Raw genomic sequence first — 14,093 nt, 5'->3', positions numbered from 1 at the left:
GTGTAGCGGCGGGGAAAGCAAAGTACGATCGTCTTTGTAGTGGAGCTGGGAGGGGCAAGCATAAGGGACGAAGACGGGGGTAACATGTCGGATGCGATCATACCAGCACTAAAGCACCGGATCCCATCAGAACTCCGAAGTTAAGCGTGCTTGGGCGAGAGTAGTACTAGGATGGGTGACCTCCTGGGAAGTCCTCGTGTTGCATTCCCTTTTTAAAATTTTTTTGCGCGGCGTGCAAAAGAAAGCTCACGGCCGCGACATATATTTACCACGTTTTATTATTTTGCACGTTTGCGGTAAGTTTTAGCTCGTTGGTCATTATTCACGCGTGTAGCGGCGGGGAAAGCAAAGTACGATCGTCTTTGTAGTGGAGCTGGGAGGGGCAAGCATAAGGGACGAAGACGGGGGTAACATGTCGGATGCGATCATACCAGCACTAAAGCACCGGATCCCATCAGAACTCCGAAGTTAAGCGTGCTTGGGCGAGAGTAGTACTAGGATGGGTGACCTCCTGGGAAGTCCTCGTGTTGCATTCCCTTTTTAAAATTTTTTTGCGCGGCGTGCAAAAGAAAGCTCACGGCCGCGACATATATTTACCACGTTTTATTATTTTGCACGTTTGCGGTAAGTTTTAGCTCGTTGGTCATTATTCACGCGTGTAGCGGCGGGGAAAGCAAAGTACGATCGTCTTTGTAGTGGAGCTGGGAGGGGCAAGCATAAGGGACGAAGACGGGGGTAACATGTCGGATGCGATCATACCAGCACTAAAGCACCGGATCCCATCAGAACTCCGAAGTTAAGCGTGCTTGGGCGAGAGTAGTACTAGGATGGGTGACCTCCTGGGAAGTCCTCGTGTTGCATTCCCTTTTTAAAATTTTTTTGCGCGGCGTGCAAAAGAAAGCTCACGGCCGCGACATATATTTACCACGTTTTATTATTTTGCACGTTTGCGGTAAGTTTTAGCTCGTTGGTCATTATTCACGCGTGTAGCGGCGGGGAAAGCAAAGTACGATCGTCTTTGTAGTGGAGCTGGGAGGGGCAAGCATAAGGGACGAAGACGGGGGTAACATGTCGGATGCGATCATACCAGCACTAAAGCACCGGATCCCATCAGAACTCCGAAGTTAAGCGTGCTTGGGCGAGAGTAGTACTAGGATGGGTGACCTCCTGGGAAGTCCTCGTGTTGCATTCCCTTTTTAAAATTTTTTTGCGCGGCGTGCAAAAGAAAGCTCACGGCCGCGACATATATTTACCACGTTTTATTATTTTGCACGTTTGCGGTAAGTTTTAGCTCGTTGGTCATTATTCACGCGTGTAGCGGCGGGGAAAGCAAAGTACGATCGTCTTTGTAGTGGAGCTGGGAGGGGCAAGCATAAGGGACGAAGACGGGGGTAACATGTCGGATGCGATCATACCAGCACTAAAGCACCGGATCCCATCAGAACTCCGAAGTTAAGCGTGCTTGGGCGAGAGTAGTACTAGGATGGGTGACCTCCTGGGAAGTCCTCGTGTTGCATTCCCTTTTTAAAATTTTTTTGCGCGGCGTGCAAAAGAAAGCTCACGGCCGCGACATATATTTACCACGTTTTATTATTTTGCACGTTTGCGGTAAGTTTTAGCTCGTTGGTCATTATTCACGCGTGTAGCGGCGGGGAAAGCAAAGTACGATCGTCTTTGTAGTGGAGCTGGGAGGGGCAAGCATAAGGGACGAAGACGGGGGTAACATGTCGGATGCGATCATACCAGCACTAAAGCACCGGATCCCATCAGAACTCCGAAGTTAAGCGTGCTTGGGCGAGAGTAGTACTAGGATGGGTGACCTCCTGGGAAGTCCTCGTGTTGCATTCCCTTTTTAAAATTTTTTTGCGCGGCGTGCAAAAGAAAGCTCACGGCCGCGACATATATTTACCACGTTTTATTATTTTGCACGTTTGCGGTAAGTTTTAGCTCGTTGGTCATTATTCACGCGTGTAGCGGCGGGGAAAGCAAAGTACGATCGTCTTTGTAGTGGAGCTGGGAGGGGCAAGCATAAGGGACGAAGACGGGGGTAACATGTCGGATGCGATCATACCAGCACTAAAGCACCGGATCCCATCAGAACTCCGAAGTTAAGCGTGCTTGGGCGAGAGTAGTACTAGGATGGGTGACCTCCTGGGAAGTCCTCGTGTTGCATTCCCTTTTTAAAATTTTTTTGCGCGGCGTGCAAAAGAAAGCTCACGGCCGCGACATATATTTACCACGTTTTATTATTTTGCACGTTTGCGGTAAGTTTTAGCTCGTTGGTCATTATTCACGCGTGTAGCGGCGGGGAAAGCAAAGTACGATCGTCTTTGTAGTGGAGCTGGGAGGGGCAAGCATAAGGGACGAAGACGGGGGTAACATGTCGGATGCGATCATACCAGCACTAAAGCACCGGATCCCATCAGAACTCCGAAGTTAAGCGTGCTTGGGCGAGAGTAGTACTAGGATGGGTGACCTCCTGGGAAGTCCTCGTGTTGCATTCCCTTTTTAAAATTTTTTTGCGCGGCGTGCAAAAGAAAGCTCACGGCCGCGACATATATTTACCACGTTTTATTATTTTGCACGTTTGCGGTAAGTTTTAGCTCGTTGGTCATTATTCACGCGTGTAGCGGCGGGGAAAGCAAAGTACGATCGTCTTTGTAGTGGAGCTGGGAGGGGCAAGCATAAGGGACGAAGACGGGGGTAACATGTCGGATGCGATCATACCAGCACTAAAGCACCGGATCCCATCAGAACTCCGAAGTTAAGCGTGCTTGGGCGAGAGTAGTACTAGGATGGGTGACCTCCTGGGAAGTCCTCGTGTTGCATTCCCTTTTTAAAATTTTTTTGCGCGGCGTGCAAAAGAAAGCTCACGGCCGCGACATATATTTACCACGTTTTATTATTTTGCACGTTTGCGGTAAGTTTTAGCTCGTTGGTCATTATTCACGCGTGTAGCGGCGGGGAAAGCAAAGTACGATCGTCTTTGTAGTGGAGCTGGGAGGGGCAAGCATAAGGGACGAAGACGGGGGTAACATGTCGGATGCGATCATACCAGCACTAAAGCACCGGATCCCATCAGAACTCCGAAGTTAAGCGTGCTTGGGCGAGAGTAGTACTAGGATGGGTGACCTCCTGGGAAGTCCTCGTGTTGCATTCCCTTTTTAAAATTTTTTTGCGCGGCGTGCAAAAGAAAGCTCACGGCCGCGACATATATTTACCACGTTTTATTATTTTGCACGTTTGCGGTAAGTTTTAGCTCGTTGGTCATTATTCACGCGTGTAGCGGCGGGGAAAGCAAAGTACGATCGTCTTTGTAGTGGAGCTGGGAGGGGCAAGCATAAGGGACGAAGACGGGGGTAACATGTCGGATGCGATCATACCAGCACTAAAGCACCGGATCCCATCAGAACTCCGAAGTTAAGCGTGCTTGGGCGAGAGTAGTACTAGGATGGGTGACCTCCTGGGAAGTCCTCGTGTTGCATTCCCTTTTTAAAATTTTTTTGCGCGGCGTGCAAAAGAAAGCTCACGGCCGCGACATATATTTACCACGTTTTATTATTTTGCACGTTTGCGGTAAGTTTTAGCTCGTTGGTCATTATTCACGCGTGTAGCGGCGGGGAAAGCAAAGTACGATCGTCTTTGTAGTGGAGCTGGGAGGGGCAAGCATAAGGGACGAAGACGGGGGTAACATGTCGGATGCGATCATACCAGCACTAAAGCACCGGATCCCATCAGAACTCCGAAGTTAAGCGTGCTTGGGCGAGAGTAGTACTAGGATGGGTGACCTCCTGGGAAGTCCTCGTGTTGCATTCCCTTTTTAAAATTTTTTTGCGCGGCGTGCAAAAGAAAGCTCACGGCCGCGACATATATTTACCACGTTTTATTATTTTGCACGTTTGCGGTAAGTTTTAGCTCGTTGGTCATTATTCACGCGTGTAGCGGCGGGGAAAGCAAAGTACGATCGTCTTTGTAGTGGAGCTGGGAGGGGCAAGCATAAGGGACGAAGACGGGGGTAACATGTCGGATGCGATCATACCAGCACTAAAGCACCGGATCCCATCAGAACTCCGAAGTTAAGCGTGCTTGGGCGAGAGTAGTACTAGGATGGGTGACCTCCTGGGAAGTCCTCGTGTTGCATTCCCTTTTTAAAATTTTTTTGCGCGGCGTGCAAAAGAAAGCTCACGGCCGCGACATATATTTACCACGTTTTATTATTTTGCACGTTTGCGGTAAGTTTTAGCTCGTTGGTCATTATTCACGCGTGTAGCGGCGGGGAAAGCAAAGTACGATCGTCTTTGTAGTGGAGCTGGGAGGGGCAAGCATAAGGGACGAAGACGGGGGTAACATGTCGGATGCGATCATACCAGCACTAAAGCACCGGATCCCATCAGAACTCCGAAGTTAAGCGTGCTTGGGCGAGAGTAGTACTAGGATGGGTGACCTCCTGGGAAGTCCTCGTGTTGCATTCCCTTTTTAAAATTTTTTTGCGCGGCGTGCAAAAGAAAGCTCACGGCCGCGACATATATTTACCACGTTTTATTATTTTGCACGTTTGCGGTAAGTTTTAGCTCGTTGGTCATTATTCACGCGTGTAGCGGCGGGGAAAGCAAAGTACGATCGTCTTTGTAGTGGAGCTGGGAGGGGCAAGCATAAGGGACGAAGACGGGGGTAACATGTCGGATGCGATCATACCAGCACTAAAGCACCGGATCCCATCAGAACTCCGAAGTTAAGCGTGCTTGGGCGAGAGTAGTACTAGGATGGGTGACCTCCTGGGAAGTCCTCGTGTTGCATTCCCTTTTTAAAATTTTTTTGCGCGGCGTGCAAAAGAAAGCTCACGGCCGCGACATATATTTACCACGTTTTATTATTTTGCACGTTTGCGGTAAGTTTTAGCTCGTTGGTCATTATTCACGCGTGTAGCGGCGGGGAAAGCAAAGTACGATCGTCTTTGTAGTGGAGCTGGGAGGGGCAAGCATAAGGGACGAAGACGGGGGTAACATGTCGGATGCGATCATACCAGCACTAAAGCACCGGATCCCATCAGAACTCCGAAGTTAAGCGTGCTTGGGCGAGAGTAGTACTAGGATGGGTGACCTCCTGGGAAGTCCTCGTGTTGCATTCCCTTTTTAAAATTTTTTTGCGCGGCGTGCAAAAGAAAGCTCACGGCCGCGACATATATTTACCACGTTTTATTATTTTGCACGTTTGCGGTAAGTTTTAGCTCGTTGGTCATTATTTGTAGCGGCGGGGAAAGCAAAGTACGATCGTCTTTGTAGTGGAGCTGGGAGGGGCAAGCATAAGGGACGAAGACGGGGGTAACATGTCGGATGCGATCATACCAGCACTAAAGCACCGGATCCCATCAGAACTCCGAAGTTAAGCGTGCTTGGGCGAGAGTAGTACTAGGATGGGTGACCTCCTGGGAAGTCCTCGTGTTGCATTCCCTTTTTAAAATTTTTTTGCGCGGCGTGCAAAAGAAAGCTCACGGCCGCGACATATATTTACCACGTTTTATTATTTTGCACGTTTGCGGTAAGTTTTAGCTCGTTGGTCATTATTCACGCGTGTAGCGGCGGGGAAAGCAAAGTACGATCGTCTTTGTAGTGGAGCTGGGAGGGGCAAGCATAAGGGACGAAGACGGGGGTAACATGTCGGATGCGATCATACCAGCACTAAAGCACCGGATCCCATCAGAACTCCGAAGTTAAGCGTGCTTGGGCGAGAGTAGTACTAGGATGGGTGACCTCCTGGGAAGTCCTCGTGTTGCATTCCCTTTTTAAAATTTTTTTGCGCGGCGTGCAAAAGAAAGCTCACGGCCGCGACATATATTTACCACGTTTTATTATTTTGCACGTTTGCGGTAAGCTTTAGCTCGTTGGTCATTATTCACGCGTGTAGCGGCGGGGAAAGCAAAGTACGATCGTCTTTGTAGTGGAGCTGGGAGGGGCAAGCATAAGGGACGAAGACGGGGGTAACATGTCGGATGCGATCATACCAGCACTAAAGCACCGGATCCCATCAGAACTCCGAAGTTAAGCGTGCTTGGGCGAGAGTAGTACTAGGATGGGTGACCTCCTGGGAAGTCCTCGTGTTGCATTCCCTTTTTAAAATTTTTTTGCGCGGCGTGCAAAAGAAAGCTCACGGCCGCGACATATATTTACCACGTTTTATTATTTTGCACGTTTGCGGTAAGCTTTAGCTCGTTGGTCATTATTCACGCGTGTAGCGGCGGGGGAAAGCAAAGTACGATCGTCTTTGTAGTGGAGCTGGGAGGGGCAAGCATAAGGGACGAAGACGGGGGTAACATGTCGGATGCGATCATACCAGCACTAAAGCACCGGATCCCATCAGAACTCCGAAGTTAAGCGTGCTTGGGCGAGAGTAGTACTAGGATGGGTGACCTCCTGGGAAGTCCTCGTGTTGCATTCCCTTTTTAAAATTTTTTTGCGCGGCGTGCAAAAGAAAGCTCACGGCCGCGACATATATTTACCACGTTTTATTATTTTGCACGTTTGCGGTAAGCTTTAGCTCGTTGGTCATTATTCACGCGTGTAGCGGCGGGGAAAGCAAAGTACGATCGTCTTTGTAGTGGAGCTGGGAGGGGCAAGCATAAGGGACGAAGACGGGGGTAACATGTCGGATGCGATCATACCAGCACTAAAGCACCGGATCCCATCAGAACTCCGAAGTTAAGCGTGCTTGGGCGAGAGTAGTACTAGGATGGGTGACCTCCTGGGAAGTCCTCGTGTTGCATTCCCTTTTTAAAATTTTTTTGCGCGGCGTGCAAAAGAAAGCTCACGGCCGCGACATATATTTACCACGTTTTATTATTTTGCACGTTTGCGGTAAGTTTTAGCTCGTTGGTCATTATTCACGCGTGTAGCGGCGGGGAAAGCAAAGTACGATCGTCTTTGTAGTGGAGCTGGGAGGGGCAAGCATAAGGGACGAAGACGGGGGTAACATGTCGGATGCGATCATACCAGCACTAAAGCACCGGATCCCATCAGAACTCCGAAGTTAAGCGTGCTTGGGCGAGAGTAGTACTAGGATGGGTGACCTCCTGGGAAGTCCTCGTGTTGCATTCCCTTTTTAAAATTTTTTTGCGCGGCGTGCAAAAGAAAGCTCACGGCCGCGACATATATTTACCACGTTTTATTATTTTGCACGTTTGCGGTAAGTTTTAGCTCGTTGGTCATTATTCACGCGTGTAGCGGCGGGGGAAAGCAAAGTACGATCGTCTTTGTAGTGGAGCTGGGAGGGGCAAGCATAAGGGACGAAGACGGGGGTAACATGTCGGATGCGATCATACCAGCACTAAAGCACCGGATCCCATCAGAACTCCGAAGTTAAGCGTGCTTGGGCGAGAGTAGTACTAGGATGGGTGACCTCCTGGGAAGTCCTCGTGTTGCATTCCCTTTTTAAAATTTTTTTGCGCGGCGTGCAAAAGAAAGCTCACGGCCGCGACATATATTTACCACGTTTTATTATTTTGCACGTTTGCGGTAAGTTTTAGCTCGTTGGTCATTATTCACGCGTGTAGCGGCGGGGAAAGCAAAGTACGATCGTCTTTGTAGTGGAGCTGGGAGGGGCAAGCATAAGGGACGAAGACGGGGGGTAACATGTCGGATGCGATCATACCAGCACTAAAGCACCGGATCCCATCAGAACTCCGAAGTTAAGCGTGCTTGGGCGAGAGTAGTACTAGGATGGGTGACCTCCTGGGAAGTCCTCGTGTTGCATTCCCTTTTTAAAATTTTTTTTGCGCGGCGTGCAAAAGAAAGCTCACGGCCGCGACATATATTTACCACGTTTTATTATTTTGCACGTTTGCGGTAAGTTTTAGCTCGTTGGTCATTATTCACGCGTGTAGCGGCGGGGAAAGCAAAGTACGATCGTCTTTGTAGTGGAGCTGGGAGGGGCAAGCATAAGGGACGAAGACGGGGGTAACATGTCGGATGCGATCATACCAGCACTAAAGCACCGGATCCCATCAGAACTCCGAAGTTAAGCGTGCTTGGGCGAGAGTAGTACTAGGATGGGTGACCTCCTGGGAAGTCCTCGTGTTGCATTCCCTTTTTAAAATTTTTTTGCGCGGCGTGCAAAAGAAAGCTCACGGCCGCGACATATATTTACCACGTTTTATTATTTTGCACGTTTGCGGTAAGTTTTAGCTCGTTGGTCATTATTCACGCGTGTAGCGGCGGGGAAAGCAAAGTACGATCGTCTTTGTAGTGGAGCTGGGAGGGGCAAGCATAAGGGACGAAGACGGGGGTAACATGTCGGATGCGATCATACCAGCACTAAAGCACCGGATCCCATCAGAACTCCGAAGTTAAGCGTGCTTGGGCGAGAGTAGTACTAGGATGGGTGACCTCCTGGGAAGTCCTCGTGTTGCATTCCCTTTTTAAAATTTTTTTGCGCGGCGTGCAAAAGAAAGCTCACGGCCGCGACATATATTTACCACGTTTTATTATTTTGCACGTTTTGCGGTAAGTTTTAGCTCGTTGGTCATTATTCACGCGTGTAGCGGCGGGGAAAGCAAAGTACGATCGTCTTTGTAGTGGAGCTGGGAGGGGCAAGCATAAGGGACGAAGACGGGGGGTAACATGTCGGATGCGATCATACCAGCACTAAAGCACCGGATCCCATCAGAACTCCGAAGTTAAGCGTGCTTGGGCGAGAGTAGTACTAGGATGGGTGACCTCCTGGGAAGTCCTCGTGTTGCATTCCCTTTTTAAAATTTTTTTGCGCGGCGTGCAAAAGAAAGCTCACGGCCGCGACATATATTTACCACGTTTTATTATTTTGCACGTTTGCGGTAAGTTTTAGCTCGTTGGTCATTATTCACGCGTGTAGCGGCGGGGAAAGCAAAGTACGATCGTCTTTGTAGTGGAGCTGGGAGGGGCAAGCATAAGGGACGAAGACGGGGGTAACATGTCGGATGCGATCATACCAGCACTAAAGCACCGGATCCCATCAGAACTCCGAAGTTAAGCGTGCTTGGGCGCGAGAGTAGTACTAGGATGGGTGACCTCCTGGGAAGTCCTCGTGTTGCATTCCCTTTTTAAAATTTTTTTGCGCGGCGTGCAAAAGAAAGCTCACGGCCGCGACATATATTTACCACGTTTTATTATTTTGCACGTTTGCGGTAAGTTTTAGCTCGTTGGTCATTATTCACGCGTGTAGCGGCGGGGAAAGCAAAGTACGATCGTCTTTGTAGTGGAGCTGGGAGGGGCAAGCATAAGGGACGAAGACGGGGGGTAACATGTCGGATGCGATCATACCAGCACTAAAGCACCGGATCCCATCAGAACTCCGAAGTTAAGCGTGCTTGGGCGAGAGTAGTACTAGGATGGGTGACCTCCTGGGAAGTCCTCGTGTTGCATTCCCTTTTTAAAATTTTTTTGCGCGGCGTGCAAAAGAAAGCTCACGGCCGCGACATATATTTACCACGTTTTATTATTTTGCACGTTTGCGGTAAGTTTTAGCTCGTTGGTCATTATTCACGCGTGTAGCGGCGGGGAAAGCAAAGTACGATCGTCTTTGTAGTGGAGCTGGGAGGGGCAAGCATAAGGGACGAAGACGGGGGGTAACATGTCGGATGCGATCATACCAGCACTAAAGCACCGGATCCCATCAGAACTCCGAAGTTAAGCGTGCTTGGGCGAGAGTAGTACTAGGATGGGTGACCTCCTGGGAAGTCCTCGTGTTGCATTCCCTTTTTAAAATTTTTTTGCGCGGCGTGCAAAAGAAAGCTCACGGCCGCGACATATATTTACCACGTTTTATTATTTTGCACGTTTGCGGTAAGTTTTAGCTCGTTGGTCATTATTCACGCGTGTAGCGGCGGGGAAAGCAAAGTACGATCGTCTTTGTAGTGGAGCTGGGAGGGGCAAGCATAAGGGACGAAGACGGGGGTAACATGTCGGATGCGATCATACCAGCACTAAAGCACCGGATCCCATCAGAACTCCGAAGTTAAGCGTGCTTGGGCGAGAGTAGTACTAGGATGGGTGACCTCCTGGGAAGTCCTCGTGTTGCATTCCCTTTTTAAAATTTTTTTGCGCGGCGTGCAAAAGAAAGCTCACGGCCGCGACATATATTTACCACGTTTTATTATTTTGCACGTTTGCGGTAAGTTTTAGCTCGTTGGTCATTATTCACGCGTTGTAGCGGCGGGGGAAAGCAAAGTACGATCGTCTTTGTAGTGGAGCTGGGAGGGGCAAGCATAAGGGACGAAGACGGGGGTAACATGTCGGATGCGATCATACCAGCACTAAAGCACCGGATCCCATCAGAACTCCGAAGTTAAGCGTGCTTGGGCGAGAGTAGTACTAGGATGGGTGACCTCCTGGGAAGTCCTCGTGTTGCATTCCCTTTTTAAAATTTTTTTGCGCGGCGTGCAAAAGAAAGCTCACGGCCGCGACATATATTTACCACGTTTTATTATTTTGCACGTTTGCGGTAAGTTTTAGCTCGTTGGTCATTATTCACGCGTTGTAGCGGCGGGGAAAGCAAAGTACGATCGTCTTTGTAGTGGAGCTGGGAGGGGCAAGCATAAGGGACGAAGACGGGGGTAACATGTCGGATGCGATCATACCAGCACTAAAGCACCGGATCCCATCAGAACTCCGAAGTTAAGCGTGCTTGGGCGAGAGTAGTACTAGGATGGGTGACCTCCTGGGAAGTCCTCGTGTTGCATTCCCTTTTTAAAATTTTTTTGCGCGGCGTGCAAAAGAAAGCTCACGGCCGCGACATATATTTACCACGTTTTATTATTTTGCACGTTTGCGGTAAGTTTTAGCTCGTTGGTCATTATTCACGCGTGTAGCGGCGGGGGAAAGCAAAGTACGATCGTCTTTGTAGTGGAGCTGGGAGGGGCAAGCATAAGGGACGAAGACGGGGGGTAACATGTCGGATGCGATCATACCAGCACTAAAGCACCGGATCCCATCAGAACTCCGAAGTTAAGCGTGCTTGGGCGAGAGTAGTACTAGGATGGGTGACCTCCTGGGAAGTCCTCGTGTTGCATTCCCTTTTTAAAATTTTTTTGCGCGGCGTGCAAAAGAAAGCTCACGGCCGCGACATATATTTACCACGTTTTATTATTTTGCACGTTTGCGGTAAGTTTTAGCTCGTTGGTCATTATTCACGCGTGTAGCGGCGGGGAAAGCAAAGTACGATCGTCTTTGTAGTGGAGCTGGGAGGGGCAAGCATAAGGGACGAAGACGGGGGTAACATGTCGGATGCGATCATACCAGCACTAAAGCACCGGATCCCATCAGAACTCCGAAGTTAAGCGTGCTTGGGCGAGAGTAGTACTAGGATGGGGTGACCTCCTGGGAAGTCCTCGTGTTGCATTCCCTTTTTAAAATTTTTTGCGCGGCGTGCAAAAGAAAGCTCACGGCCGCGACATATATTTACCACGTTTTATTATTTTGCACGTTTGCGGTAAGTTTTAGCTCGTTGGTCATTATTCACGCGTGTAGCGGCGGGGAAAGCAAAGTACGATCGTCTTTGTAGTGGAGCTGGGAGGGGCAAGCATAAGGGACGAAGACGGGGGTAACATGTCGGATGCGATCATACCAGCACTAAAGCACCGGATCCCATCAGAACTCCGAAGTTAAGCGTGCTTGGGCGAGAGTAGTACTAGGATGGGTGACCTCCTGGGAAGTCCTCGTGTTGCATTCCCTTTTTAAAATTTTTTTGCGCGGCGTGCAAAAGAAAGCTCACGGCCGCGACATATATTTACCACGTTTTATTATTTTGCACGTTTGCGGTAAGTTTTAGCTCGTTGGCCATTATTCACGCGTGTAGCGGCGGGGAAAGCAAAGTACGATCGTCTTTGTAGTGGAGCTGGGAGGGGCAAGCATAAGGGACGAAGACGGGGGTAACATGTCGGATGCGATCATACCAGCACTAAAGCACCGGATCCCATCAGAACTCCGAAGTTAAGCGTGCTTGGGCGAGAGTAGTACTAGGATGGGTGACCTCCTGGGAAGTCCTCGTGTTGCATTCCCTTTTTAAAATTTTTTTGCGCGGCGTGCAAAAGAAAGCTCACGGCCGCGACATATATTTACCACGTTTTATTATTTTGCACGTTTGCGGTAAGTTTTAGCTCGTTGGCCATTATTCACGCGTGTAGCGGCGGGGAAAGCAAAGTACGATCGTCTTTGTAGTGGAGCTGGGAGGGGCAAGCATAAGGGACGAAGACGGGGGTAACATGTCGGATGCGATCATACCAGCACTAAAGCACCGGATCCCATCAGAACTCCGAAGTTAAGCGTGCTTGGGCGAGAGTAGTACTAGGATGGGTGACCTCCTGGGAAGTCCTCGTGTTGCATTCCCTTTTTAAAATTTTTTTGCGCGGCGTGCAAAAGAAAGCTCACGGCCGCGACATATATTTACCACGTTTTATTATTTTGCACGTTTGCGGTAAGTTTTAGCTCGTTGGCCATTATTCACGCGTGTAGCGGCGGGGAAAGCAAAGTACGATCGTCTTTGTAGTGGAGCTGGGAGGGGCAAGCATAAGGGACGAAGACGGGGGTAACATGTCGGATGCGATCATACCAGCACTAAAGCACCGGATCCCATCAGAACTCCGAAGTTAAAGCGTGCTTGGGCGAGAGTAGTACTAGGATGGGTGACCTCCTGGGAAGTCCTCGTGTTGCATTCCCTTTTTAAAATTTTTTTGCGCGGCGTGCAAAAGAAAGCTCACGGCCGCGACATATATTTACCACTTTTATTATTTTGCACGTTTGCGGTAAGTTTTAGCTCGTTGGCCATTATTCACGCGTGTAGCGGCGGGGAAAGCAAAGTACGATCGTCTTTGTAGTGGAGCTGGGAGGGGCAAGCATAAGGGACGAAGACGGGGGTAACATGTCGGATGCGATCATACCAGCACTAAAGCACCGGATCCCATCAGAACTCCGAAGTTAAGCGTGCTTGGGCGAGAGTAGTACTAGGATGGGTGACCTCCTGGGAAGTCCTCGTGTTGCATTCCCTTTTTAAAATTTTTTTGCGCGGCGTGCAAAAGAAAGCTCACGGCCGCGACATATATTTACCACGTTTTATTATTTTGCACGTTTGCGGTAAGTTTTAGCTCGTTGGCCATTATTCACGCGTGTAGCGGCGGGGAAAGCAAAGTACGATCGTCTTTGTAGTGGAGCTGGGAGGGGCAAGCATAAGGGACGAAGACGGGGGTAACATGTCGGATGCGATCATACCAGCACTAAAGCACCGGATCCCATCAGAACTCCGAAGTTAAGCGTGCTTGGGCGAGAGTAGTACTAGGATGGGTGACCTCCTGGGAAGTCCTCGTGTTGCATTCCCTTTTTAAAATTTTTTTGCGCGGCGTGCAAAAGAAAGCTCACGGCCGCGACATATATTTACCACGTTTTATTATTTTGCACGTTTGCGGTAAGTTTTAGCTCGTTGGCCATTATTCACGCGTGTAGCGGCGGGGAAAGCAAAGTACGATCGTCTTTGTAGTGGAGCTGGGAGGGGCAAGCATAAGGGACGAAGACGGGGGTAACATGTCGGATGCGATCATACCAGCACTAAAGCACCGGATCCCATCAGAACTCCGAAGTTAAGCGTGCTTGGGCGAGAGTAGTACTAGGATGGGTGACCTCCTGGGAAGTCCTCGTGTTGCATTCCCTTTTTAAAATTTTTTTGCGCGGCGTGCAAAAGAAAGCTCACGGCCGCGACATATATTTACCACGTTTTATTATTTTGCACGTTTGCGGTAAGTTTTAGCTCGTTGGCCATTATTCACGCGTGTAGCGGCGGGGAAAGCAAAGTACGATCGTCTTTGTAGTGGAGCTGGGAGGGGCAAGCATAAGGGACGAAGACGGGGGTAACATGTCGGATGCGATCATACCAGCACTAAAGCACCGGATCCCATCAGAACTCCGAAGTTAAGCGTGCTTGGGCGAGAGTAGTACTAGGATGGGTGACCTCCTGGGAAGTCCTCGTGTTGCATTCCCTTTTTAAAATTTTTTTGCGCGGCGTGCAAAAGAAAGCTCACGGCCGCGACATATATTTACCACGTTTTATTATTTTGCACGTTTGCGGTAAGTTTTAGC

At 49.5% G+C, this 14,093-nt stretch overlaps 43 non-coding genes across 43 annotated transcripts; all 43 read left to right on the top strand.

Moving 5' to 3' along the window:
- Positions 1-89: 89 nt before the first annotated feature.
- Positions 90-208, top strand: LOC147955196 (5S ribosomal RNA). The gene has a single exon (XR_015613139.1). It is a non-coding gene; the product is annotated as a 5S ribosomal RNA (ribosomal RNA).
- A 209-nt stretch (positions 209-417) lies between these two features.
- LOC147955195 (5S ribosomal RNA) lies at positions 418-536 on the top strand. The gene has a single exon (XR_015613138.1). It is a non-coding gene; the product is annotated as a 5S ribosomal RNA (ribosomal RNA).
- A 209-nt stretch (positions 537-745) lies between these two features.
- On the top strand, positions 746-864 carry LOC147955194 (5S ribosomal RNA). The gene has a single exon (XR_015613137.1). It is a non-coding gene; the product is annotated as a 5S ribosomal RNA (ribosomal RNA).
- Positions 865-1,073: 209 nt separating this feature from the next.
- On the top strand, positions 1,074-1,192 carry LOC147955193 (5S ribosomal RNA). Its single transcript, XR_015613136.1, has one exon. It is a non-coding gene; the product is annotated as a 5S ribosomal RNA (ribosomal RNA).
- Positions 1,193-1,401: 209 nt separating this feature from the next.
- Positions 1,402-1,520, top strand: LOC147955192 (5S ribosomal RNA). The gene has a single exon (XR_015613135.1). It is a non-coding gene; the product is annotated as a 5S ribosomal RNA (ribosomal RNA).
- Positions 1,521-1,729: 209 nt separating this feature from the next.
- LOC147955191 (5S ribosomal RNA) lies at positions 1,730-1,848 on the top strand. Its single transcript, XR_015613134.1, has one exon. It is a non-coding gene; the product is annotated as a 5S ribosomal RNA (ribosomal RNA).
- Positions 1,849-2,057: 209 nt separating this feature from the next.
- Positions 2,058-2,176, top strand: LOC147955190 (5S ribosomal RNA). Its single transcript, XR_015613133.1, has one exon. It is a non-coding gene; the product is annotated as a 5S ribosomal RNA (ribosomal RNA).
- Positions 2,177-2,385: 209 nt separating this feature from the next.
- On the top strand, positions 2,386-2,504 carry LOC147955189 (5S ribosomal RNA). The gene has a single exon (XR_015613132.1). It is a non-coding gene; the product is annotated as a 5S ribosomal RNA (ribosomal RNA).
- Positions 2,505-2,713: 209 nt separating this feature from the next.
- On the top strand, positions 2,714-2,832 carry LOC147955188 (5S ribosomal RNA). The gene has a single exon (XR_015613131.1). It is a non-coding gene; the product is annotated as a 5S ribosomal RNA (ribosomal RNA).
- Positions 2,833-3,041: 209 nt separating this feature from the next.
- LOC147955187 (5S ribosomal RNA) lies at positions 3,042-3,160 on the top strand. The gene has a single exon (XR_015613129.1). It is a non-coding gene; the product is annotated as a 5S ribosomal RNA (ribosomal RNA).
- Positions 3,161-3,369: 209 nt separating this feature from the next.
- LOC147955186 (5S ribosomal RNA) lies at positions 3,370-3,488 on the top strand. The gene has a single exon (XR_015613128.1). It is a non-coding gene; the product is annotated as a 5S ribosomal RNA (ribosomal RNA).
- Positions 3,489-3,697: 209 nt separating this feature from the next.
- LOC147955185 (5S ribosomal RNA) lies at positions 3,698-3,816 on the top strand. The gene has a single exon (XR_015613127.1). It is a non-coding gene; the product is annotated as a 5S ribosomal RNA (ribosomal RNA).
- A 209-nt stretch (positions 3,817-4,025) lies between these two features.
- On the top strand, positions 4,026-4,144 carry LOC147955184 (5S ribosomal RNA). The gene has a single exon (XR_015613126.1). It is a non-coding gene; the product is annotated as a 5S ribosomal RNA (ribosomal RNA).
- Positions 4,145-4,353: 209 nt separating this feature from the next.
- Positions 4,354-4,472, top strand: LOC147955183 (5S ribosomal RNA). The gene has a single exon (XR_015613125.1). It is a non-coding gene; the product is annotated as a 5S ribosomal RNA (ribosomal RNA).
- Positions 4,473-4,681: 209 nt separating this feature from the next.
- On the top strand, positions 4,682-4,800 carry LOC147955182 (5S ribosomal RNA). Its single transcript, XR_015613124.1, has one exon. It is a non-coding gene; the product is annotated as a 5S ribosomal RNA (ribosomal RNA).
- Positions 4,801-5,009: 209 nt separating this feature from the next.
- LOC147955181 (5S ribosomal RNA) lies at positions 5,010-5,128 on the top strand. Its single transcript, XR_015613123.1, has one exon. It is a non-coding gene; the product is annotated as a 5S ribosomal RNA (ribosomal RNA).
- Positions 5,129-5,331: 203 nt separating this feature from the next.
- Positions 5,332-5,450, top strand: LOC147955180 (5S ribosomal RNA). The gene has a single exon (XR_015613122.1). It is a non-coding gene; the product is annotated as a 5S ribosomal RNA (ribosomal RNA).
- A 209-nt stretch (positions 5,451-5,659) lies between these two features.
- LOC147955179 (5S ribosomal RNA) lies at positions 5,660-5,778 on the top strand. The gene has a single exon (XR_015613121.1). It is a non-coding gene; the product is annotated as a 5S ribosomal RNA (ribosomal RNA).
- Positions 5,779-5,987: 209 nt separating this feature from the next.
- LOC147955178 (5S ribosomal RNA) lies at positions 5,988-6,106 on the top strand. Its single transcript, XR_015613120.1, has one exon. It is a non-coding gene; the product is annotated as a 5S ribosomal RNA (ribosomal RNA).
- Positions 6,107-6,316: 210 nt separating this feature from the next.
- Positions 6,317-6,435, top strand: LOC147955177 (5S ribosomal RNA). The gene has a single exon (XR_015613118.1). It is a non-coding gene; the product is annotated as a 5S ribosomal RNA (ribosomal RNA).
- A 209-nt stretch (positions 6,436-6,644) lies between these two features.
- Positions 6,645-6,763, top strand: LOC147955176 (5S ribosomal RNA). The gene has a single exon (XR_015613117.1). It is a non-coding gene; the product is annotated as a 5S ribosomal RNA (ribosomal RNA).
- A 209-nt stretch (positions 6,764-6,972) lies between these two features.
- On the top strand, positions 6,973-7,091 carry LOC147955175 (5S ribosomal RNA). Its single transcript, XR_015613116.1, has one exon. It is a non-coding gene; the product is annotated as a 5S ribosomal RNA (ribosomal RNA).
- Positions 7,092-7,301: 210 nt separating this feature from the next.
- Positions 7,302-7,420, top strand: LOC147955174 (5S ribosomal RNA). Its single transcript, XR_015613115.1, has one exon. It is a non-coding gene; the product is annotated as a 5S ribosomal RNA (ribosomal RNA).
- A 210-nt stretch (positions 7,421-7,630) lies between these two features.
- LOC147955173 (5S ribosomal RNA) lies at positions 7,631-7,749 on the top strand. Its single transcript, XR_015613114.1, has one exon. It is a non-coding gene; the product is annotated as a 5S ribosomal RNA (ribosomal RNA).
- A 210-nt stretch (positions 7,750-7,959) lies between these two features.
- LOC147955172 (5S ribosomal RNA) lies at positions 7,960-8,078 on the top strand. The gene has a single exon (XR_015613113.1). It is a non-coding gene; the product is annotated as a 5S ribosomal RNA (ribosomal RNA).
- Positions 8,079-8,287: 209 nt separating this feature from the next.
- Positions 8,288-8,406, top strand: LOC147955171 (5S ribosomal RNA). The gene has a single exon (XR_015613103.1). It is a non-coding gene; the product is annotated as a 5S ribosomal RNA (ribosomal RNA).
- A 211-nt stretch (positions 8,407-8,617) lies between these two features.
- On the top strand, positions 8,618-8,736 carry LOC147955170 (5S ribosomal RNA). Its single transcript, XR_015613092.1, has one exon. It is a non-coding gene; the product is annotated as a 5S ribosomal RNA (ribosomal RNA).
- Positions 8,737-8,945: 209 nt separating this feature from the next.
- LOC147955169 (5S ribosomal RNA) lies at positions 8,946-9,066 on the top strand. The gene has a single exon (XR_015612941.1). It is a non-coding gene; the product is annotated as a 5S ribosomal RNA (ribosomal RNA).
- Positions 9,067-9,276: 210 nt separating this feature from the next.
- Positions 9,277-9,395, top strand: LOC147955168 (5S ribosomal RNA). The gene has a single exon (XR_015613081.1). It is a non-coding gene; the product is annotated as a 5S ribosomal RNA (ribosomal RNA).
- Positions 9,396-9,605: 210 nt separating this feature from the next.
- Positions 9,606-9,724, top strand: LOC147955167 (5S ribosomal RNA). The gene has a single exon (XR_015613078.1). It is a non-coding gene; the product is annotated as a 5S ribosomal RNA (ribosomal RNA).
- Positions 9,725-9,933: 209 nt separating this feature from the next.
- LOC147955166 (5S ribosomal RNA) lies at positions 9,934-10,052 on the top strand. Its single transcript, XR_015613076.1, has one exon. It is a non-coding gene; the product is annotated as a 5S ribosomal RNA (ribosomal RNA).
- A 211-nt stretch (positions 10,053-10,263) lies between these two features.
- Positions 10,264-10,382, top strand: LOC147955165 (5S ribosomal RNA). The gene has a single exon (XR_015613075.1). It is a non-coding gene; the product is annotated as a 5S ribosomal RNA (ribosomal RNA).
- A 210-nt stretch (positions 10,383-10,592) lies between these two features.
- On the top strand, positions 10,593-10,711 carry LOC147955164 (5S ribosomal RNA). The gene has a single exon (XR_015613074.1). It is a non-coding gene; the product is annotated as a 5S ribosomal RNA (ribosomal RNA).
- Positions 10,712-10,922: 211 nt separating this feature from the next.
- LOC147955163 (5S ribosomal RNA) lies at positions 10,923-11,041 on the top strand. Its single transcript, XR_015613073.1, has one exon. It is a non-coding gene; the product is annotated as a 5S ribosomal RNA (ribosomal RNA).
- Positions 11,042-11,250: 209 nt separating this feature from the next.
- Positions 11,251-11,370, top strand: LOC147955162 (5S ribosomal RNA). The gene has a single exon (XR_015612944.1). It is a non-coding gene; the product is annotated as a 5S ribosomal RNA (ribosomal RNA).
- Positions 11,371-11,578: 208 nt separating this feature from the next.
- Positions 11,579-11,697, top strand: LOC147955161 (5S ribosomal RNA). Its single transcript, XR_015613072.1, has one exon. It is a non-coding gene; the product is annotated as a 5S ribosomal RNA (ribosomal RNA).
- Positions 11,698-11,906: 209 nt separating this feature from the next.
- Positions 11,907-12,025, top strand: LOC147955160 (5S ribosomal RNA). Its single transcript, XR_015613070.1, has one exon. It is a non-coding gene; the product is annotated as a 5S ribosomal RNA (ribosomal RNA).
- A 209-nt stretch (positions 12,026-12,234) lies between these two features.
- On the top strand, positions 12,235-12,353 carry LOC147955159 (5S ribosomal RNA). The gene has a single exon (XR_015613069.1). It is a non-coding gene; the product is annotated as a 5S ribosomal RNA (ribosomal RNA).
- A 209-nt stretch (positions 12,354-12,562) lies between these two features.
- LOC147955158 (5S ribosomal RNA) lies at positions 12,563-12,682 on the top strand. The gene has a single exon (XR_015612946.1). It is a non-coding gene; the product is annotated as a 5S ribosomal RNA (ribosomal RNA).
- Positions 12,683-12,890: 208 nt separating this feature from the next.
- LOC147955157 (5S ribosomal RNA) lies at positions 12,891-13,009 on the top strand. Its single transcript, XR_015613068.1, has one exon. It is a non-coding gene; the product is annotated as a 5S ribosomal RNA (ribosomal RNA).
- A 209-nt stretch (positions 13,010-13,218) lies between these two features.
- On the top strand, positions 13,219-13,337 carry LOC147955156 (5S ribosomal RNA). Its single transcript, XR_015613067.1, has one exon. It is a non-coding gene; the product is annotated as a 5S ribosomal RNA (ribosomal RNA).
- A 209-nt stretch (positions 13,338-13,546) lies between these two features.
- Positions 13,547-13,665, top strand: LOC147955155 (5S ribosomal RNA). The gene has a single exon (XR_015613066.1). It is a non-coding gene; the product is annotated as a 5S ribosomal RNA (ribosomal RNA).
- Positions 13,666-13,874: 209 nt separating this feature from the next.
- Positions 13,875-13,993, top strand: LOC147955154 (5S ribosomal RNA). Its single transcript, XR_015613064.1, has one exon. It is a non-coding gene; the product is annotated as a 5S ribosomal RNA (ribosomal RNA).
- The last annotated feature ends 100 nt before the right edge of the window (positions 13,994-14,093 follow it).

This window comes from Triticum urartu, unplaced genomic scaffold, assembly GCF_056163025.1.
Source record: "Triticum urartu cultivar PI428250 unplaced genomic scaffold, HENAU_Tu73 scaffold1, whole genome shotgun sequence".
Lineage (NCBI taxonomy): Eukaryota > Viridiplantae > Streptophyta > Magnoliopsida > Poales > Poaceae > Triticum > Triticum urartu.
The sequence above is the reverse complement of the archived record's forward strand: the minus strand, read 5'-3'. Positions and strand labels throughout refer to the sequence as shown.